A 6,488-nucleotide genomic window follows, 5' to 3' on the forward strand; every position below is an offset into this window, starting at 1 on the left:
AAAATCACAATGACAACATATGAATTTACAATGAGAACTATTCCAAAGACACCAGACATTTTAATTGATCTGGGTGTAACCAAAGTACCTGGGAAATTGGTATGCATAGAATCAGATAAGTTCATTATGATTCAAATATTTAATGGCATCGAGCTGAGATAGTCTGATGCAGCCAAGAAAAATGTAAAATGACATTATGAGATATCATTTTTAAAAACTTATCAAATTGTCAAAAAAGATAAAACAGTGTGTTGTCAAGAGTGTGGAAAAACAGCTACTTTTCAATATCATTGGTGGAGGTGTAAACTGTTAGCCTCCCTGGAGGATAATTTGGCAACTTTACCAAATTTTTAAATGCATATACATTCTGATCAAAACCCTGCATCCTCATAAAAAATTGTATTGACCTAAATATTCATCAATAAAAGTGATTAAATAATAGTATATTCATTCGATGGAATGCAACTTTTTAACTGAGAAAATTCTACATGTACTGGTAGAAACAAGGTGCAAAACCTGGTGGCCTTACAGTAGTCAGACTTCTTACATGGTGGCTTAGGGCTTCAAGAGTGAGTGTTCTATAGAACAGAAGTAGTGAATGTGGGGGTAAAAAAGTGAGTGTTCCAGTAAGACAGAAGGTGCATAGTCTTTTATGACCTAGTCTCATAAGTCAATGGTATTACTTCTATGGTGCACTGTTGGTCAAAGCAGTAAATTCAAAAGAATGTGTGTATTATTTAAAATTTGGGTGTTAAAGAAAAAAATATATTTTAAATACCTGGAATATCTTTGAAAGGTCATATTAGAAGCTGATAATGGTTGTCTTCTAAAAAGAAACTGAGTAAGGGACAGGAGACAAAAGAAGACTTACTTTTCATTGAATTTTAAATCTTGTGCCTTTTAAATTTAAATCTTATGCAAATATTAGTAAAAACAAAAAGTAATTTTAAAAAAAGACCAGAAAACATTTTTTCTCTTGAGGAACTGGGATACTTCATATACTTCATATCATTAGACCAAGAGAGTTATGTAACCAATTGTTTCTTTTTTTTAAAAAAAGAGAAACGATTATATATGTATAACTGAAACATATATATTTATTATATATAATTGAAATATTTTTCTTAAAGAATCCTAATGACAATCAACCCATTATGTTTTTCTTTGCCTTGGTTTACATGACCTCTTGATACAAATTCTCTTTCCTTTGTCTTCTATCAAAGACAAAGGACGAAAAGGCTTTTGTCCTTTATCTTGTATTAATTTTTTTTGAAAGTATTAATAGGTAGGACATAATTTCCATGAATTCTCAAGCTCTTTTGGGTAAGCCCAACCTTTATACCCTCATGAAATAAGCTACACATGAAATTGCTATCAGAGTAATGCTGTTTAAAAACTCACACAATGACTGGCACATTTGGTAGCTGTCTTCCATCTGGGGGTGCCATCATGGCAGACTTGGCCAGCCAGGTGCTCCTGGGCTCTGGTCTCACCATCCTGTCCCAGACGTTCATGTGGGATATGAGGCTCTTCCTCCAAAAACAGGACAAAGTATTTTGGGGCAACATGTATGTCAGCTTCCTGGTCTCTTTTGTTATGTTCAACACATTGCCAGCATCGATTGGAGGCCTGGGTTGTTCACAGGCTTAACTCCAAGACTGTGTTCAGGAGTCCTTGGAACTGTGGTCCATGGCAAAGTTTTACAGCATTACCAGGAGTGTGACAAGTGTGAGCAGTTAGGATCTGGAAATGTACAGAAAGAAGTCTCATCTTCTTTTGACTAAGTTATCAAGGAGAAAACTGGAGAGATGATCGCTGGGTCTGCTGCTACCCTTATCACATATCCCTTCCACATGATCTCTCTTGAGATCTATGATATAATACAATTCATTGGCAGAGAATCCAGGTACTGTGGATTTTGTGACTCCATAGTAACCATCTATTGGGAAGAGGGCATCCTAGGATTTTTTCATGGGTCTTGTTCCTTGCTTCCTAGGTGACATTTTTTTGTGGCTCTGTTAATTCACTGACCTATGTTGTCAATACCTGTGCACTGGACAACGGAGTTTCCATCATGAATGAAATGAAGTTATACCCAAGCTGTCATGAGATTTTTTGCCAGTATATTGACCTACACCTTTGTGCTTGTATCTAATCTTATGGCTGTCAACAACTCCAGACCTGCTGGTGGATCTCCTCCTTATCCCCCAATATATACTTCTTGGATAGACTACTGGTGCATGTTACAAAAAGAGGGAAATACAAGCTGAGGAAACCTGTATTTCCAGAAGGTCCCCTTTGGGAAGACTTACTGTTGTGACCTGAAAATGTTAATTTGAAGATGTGGGGCAGGGACAGTGACATTACTATAGTCCCAGATGCAGAGAATTATGGGAGAGAATGTTGATTTCTATAAAGTGTGATGTGCTTTTTTAATAAACATTTAATCTTGGGAAAATGGGGAAAAAAACCCTCACATGTTACTACACATAATGGGAGTCAAATGGATAGTTGAAACATAAAGAGGCAGATGTCAATGGTGAACTAAAACTGAAAACAAGCAAAGGAATATATTGTGGTCAAAAAAACATGAAATCTTGTCAACATATTTTATGCCAAAATCAGTTCTCAGGGAGCAAAATGTTCTGTAAATTTTAACAGTAACAGTAAATTTAGGCACTGATGTTAACTAAAAATACATATTATGAACAGCCAGACTCGCTTCTGCAATTCAATGTTTTTTTTAAAACCAATAGAACAATTCAACATCAAGTCTCAAAACTGAAATGCAATATATTGCAGTGGGGATCCTAGCATTACAGATTTAAAAATAAAAATGTAAAAATGTCACTCTTTTCTGTTTCCAGTATTGATCATTTAAAATGAATATTTAATAAAGCCTCTACAAAAGCAGAAACCACAAAATTTAGAGCAATGAATTAAGCAATCATTAGTCCTATCTTGTTTTATAAATAAGGTAAAGACATGATAAAATAAAGGTGCCAAAATTGATATGGCTTATTAATGTCTCAACTTGAATTAATATGTTTGTCTTCTAACTGTAGTCCTACGTTCTTTGCTGATTTAGGATTTTTTTTTTTTTTTGACACGAGGTCTCACTATGTTGCCCAAACTGTCTCGAACTCCTGGCCTCATGCAATCCTCCCCTGCCTCTGAGTAGCTGGGATTACAGGCATGAGCCACCTCACCAGCCCAGTCCTATGTTTTTTCTACCACATTATACTGTAATTTTATCACTAGTTGCAAACATTTTAGTAACAACATTATTAACAAGAAAATACAGTAATGAGAGAGAAAATAAGAATAGCTAATCTATGAAATGAAAATAAACCTATTAGGGTTAAAATTTAAGCTGGTAGAACAGCTTAAAAATATACCAAAGACAAATCAATTGCCCCAAACTAGATAAACAATAAAGGTCCATAAAAGGTTCAGGAAAAAAAGTTGTTACTTAAATAAATTTATAAACAATTAAAACACTATTAGAAATAACCCAACTGTCCATCAACACATGAATGGGTCAACAAAATGTATGGCAGTCCCCCCTTATGTGAGGTTTTTGATTTTCATGATTTCTGTTATCTGCAAAAATATTGAATGGAAAATTCTAGAAATAAATAATTCATTAGTTTTAAAATTAGTCCCAGCTACTCAGGAGGTTGAGGTGGGAGAATTGTTTGAGGCTAGAAGTTAGAGGCCAGCCTGGGCAACATAGTGAGACCGTGTCTCAAAGAAATGATTTCACTTCTATGAAATATCTACAATAGTAGGCAAATTCATAGAAATACAATTTTTTTTGGAGCTGGGACCTTGGGTAGAATTAATTTTTATCTTTTATTTATTTAGTTGGAGCTGAAATTCATAGAAATAAAAAGTAGATGAGAGATTTCCAGGAGCTCAGGGGAGGGGAAAAAAGGGAGTTACTGTTTAATGGGTACAGATTTTCTGTTTGGGGTAACGAAAAGTTTTAGAAATAGTGGTGATGTTCTGATGCTCAATGAGCTGTGGGAAAAAAAAAAAAGGTACAGTGGTGATGGTTACATAATATTATGAATATAATTTTTTTTTAATTTTTATTAATTTTGGCTTCCTTGTAGCATGTATTTATGAATATAATTATTCGCACTTAATTGTACATTTACAAGTGGTTAAAATAGCAAATTTTACATATAGCTATTTTACCACAATAAAAAAGTAAAGATAAAAACCAAAAGACTATTATGTATTTATTTTATAACAAAAAATGCTCAGAAACATCATCCTATGCATGACCAAATGGCATTTTTATCTGATCATTTGAAAAGCAGAATTTATTCTAAATCTTATTGGAAATATTTATTCAACAAGAAGTAAATATGTGTTAGGCACTAGATGGATGAAGGGATGGAAAGAAAAGCAGATGAGCCAGCCTATCAGTCCACCTTACAAGTTGCTAGTAGGATCAAATAAAATGATGTAAAGTATTTCCTGGCGTGGCCGGTGGCTCATGCTTGTAATCCTAGCACTTTGTGAGTCTGAGGCAGGAGGATAGCTTGAGGCCAGAAGCTCGAGGCTGCAATGAGCTATGATCACACCATTGACCTCCAGCCTGGGCAACAGAGCAAAACCCCATCTCTAAAAAAACAAAAATGTTTCTTAAATAATAAAACATTATATAAATATGTTTTAAGTTATATATCCCAAGATGGAAGCTAAAAATACATTTTTCTGGGGAAAAAAATGCAATTCAATAAAAGATGTTTTTTACGTAAAACCAAGAAAGGATTGGCAAAAAAATTACATGCACACTTGAAAAAGTGTGGAGATTTATTATCAAAGATATTGGTGGGATGATCTATAAGGTTTCCTCTAGTAATAAAGGTCTATAACAATTGCATTTGAAATGTTAAGCCTCTATCCTAAAAATAAATAAAAACAAAACCCTAAATTAGGTTATCTGAGCTTTTAATTCCATATTTTATCCTTTTAATAACTTACTTGGGATCAAACTGAGTTTCCAAGTACTCCCAGAGTAGAAAGCATTTCTCAAAGCAGAGCAAATTTTGAATTGTTAATATTTGTTTGTTCTTGGAATGAGTAATTTTAAAAGTAGACTATATTAATAGCCTGTGTTGTACTAACTGTGGCCAAAGCATTAAAACATAAAGTGACACAAAAAACAACAAAAATAAATTTTCTATGTGTGTGAGCAAATATATTTATGTTTGCAAATGAATTACCAGAAAGGGTGATCACAGTAATGACATGAAAAGGAGTAAAAGGCAATATACATCTTTTGGATTTACCTTATTGACTACCCATAAGATGAAACCTGGATGCAATCATTGATTTGCCAGAAGGTGAGACTTTAACCAATTTAGTAGTCTAGCATTATGTGGCAAGCCTATACAAATTGTGGGATAGGTATACTGTCCCATCATGAGTTAAAACCAGGCAACTGAAAACGCTAGTGGGAAAAGCTTATATTTACATATATTTTATAACTAAGAAATAATATTTGAAAAATAAAGCTTTCAAAAAGCTAAGGATCTGCCCTTTCTTCAGTTTCATAAATGGGAATAACCCTCTACGAATGTAGTTTAAAAATGGTAACACATCTGTTATAGTGCTTTTTAAACTTTAATATGCAAATAAATCACCCAGGGATCATTATTTCTTGAATTATGTTACCATATGATTTGGGAGACTAAATAATGGTTCCTCAAAGATGTTTACAATCTAATCCACAGGATTTATAAATGTTACCATACAGGCCAAAAGGACTTTGTAGAGGTGGTTAAATTAAGGATCTTGAGATGGGGAGATTATCCTGGAGTACCTTGGGTGGGTTCTACATGTAATCAAAAGTGTCCTTGTCGCTTGAGCTCAGGAGTTAGAGACCATCCTGAGCAAGAGTGAGATCCTGTCTCTACTAAAAAAATAAACAGAAATTAGCCAGACAACTAAAAACAGAAAAAAATTAGCCAGGCGTGGTGCCACACACTTGTAGTCCCAGCTACTTAGGAGGCTGAGGCAGGAGGAATGCTTGAGCCTGGGAGTTTAAGGTTGCAGTGAGCTATGATGACACCACTGCACTCTAGCAGGGGCAACAGAGCACAGTGGTGTCTTCATAGCTCACTGCAACCGAGTGAGACTCTGTCTCAAAAAGAAAAAAAAATTCCTGGTAAACTATGGCTATTCTATGTATAATCAATTGCAGAATAGTTACACTGAGAAATTTTATAAATTTAGTGCTTAGTCTGGGACAAGAAATACCAACTGACACTAAAATCTGGGAAATACGGCTGCACAGTATATAATAATCAATTTTTTAAATAATTTTTTTCCACAGGGAACCAAAGTAAATTTTGTAAATGAATTGGAAAGTAGTAAGAATTCAGTGCCAAAACATTTTTAGATGACTTTGAAACCACTCAAAAATCCAATTTTTAAAAAATTTTGAGACAAGGTCTTACTCTGTGTTGCTC

General features: G+C 34.3%; 1 pseudogene; it reads left to right on the forward strand.

Moving 5' to 3' along the window:
• The first annotated feature begins 1,449 nt into the window (after positions 1 to 1,449).
• LOC138391425 (mitochondrial carrier homolog 2 pseudogene) lies at positions 1,450 to 2,396 on the forward strand (annotated as a pseudogene).
• The last annotated feature ends 4,092 nt before the right edge of the window (positions 2,397 to 6,488 follow it).

This window comes from Eulemur rufifrons, chromosome 9 (assembly GCF_041146395.1).
Source record: "Eulemur rufifrons isolate Redbay chromosome 9, OSU_ERuf_1, whole genome shotgun sequence".
NCBI classification, from domain to species: Eukaryota; Metazoa; Chordata; class Mammalia; order Primates; family Lemuridae; genus Eulemur; species Eulemur rufifrons.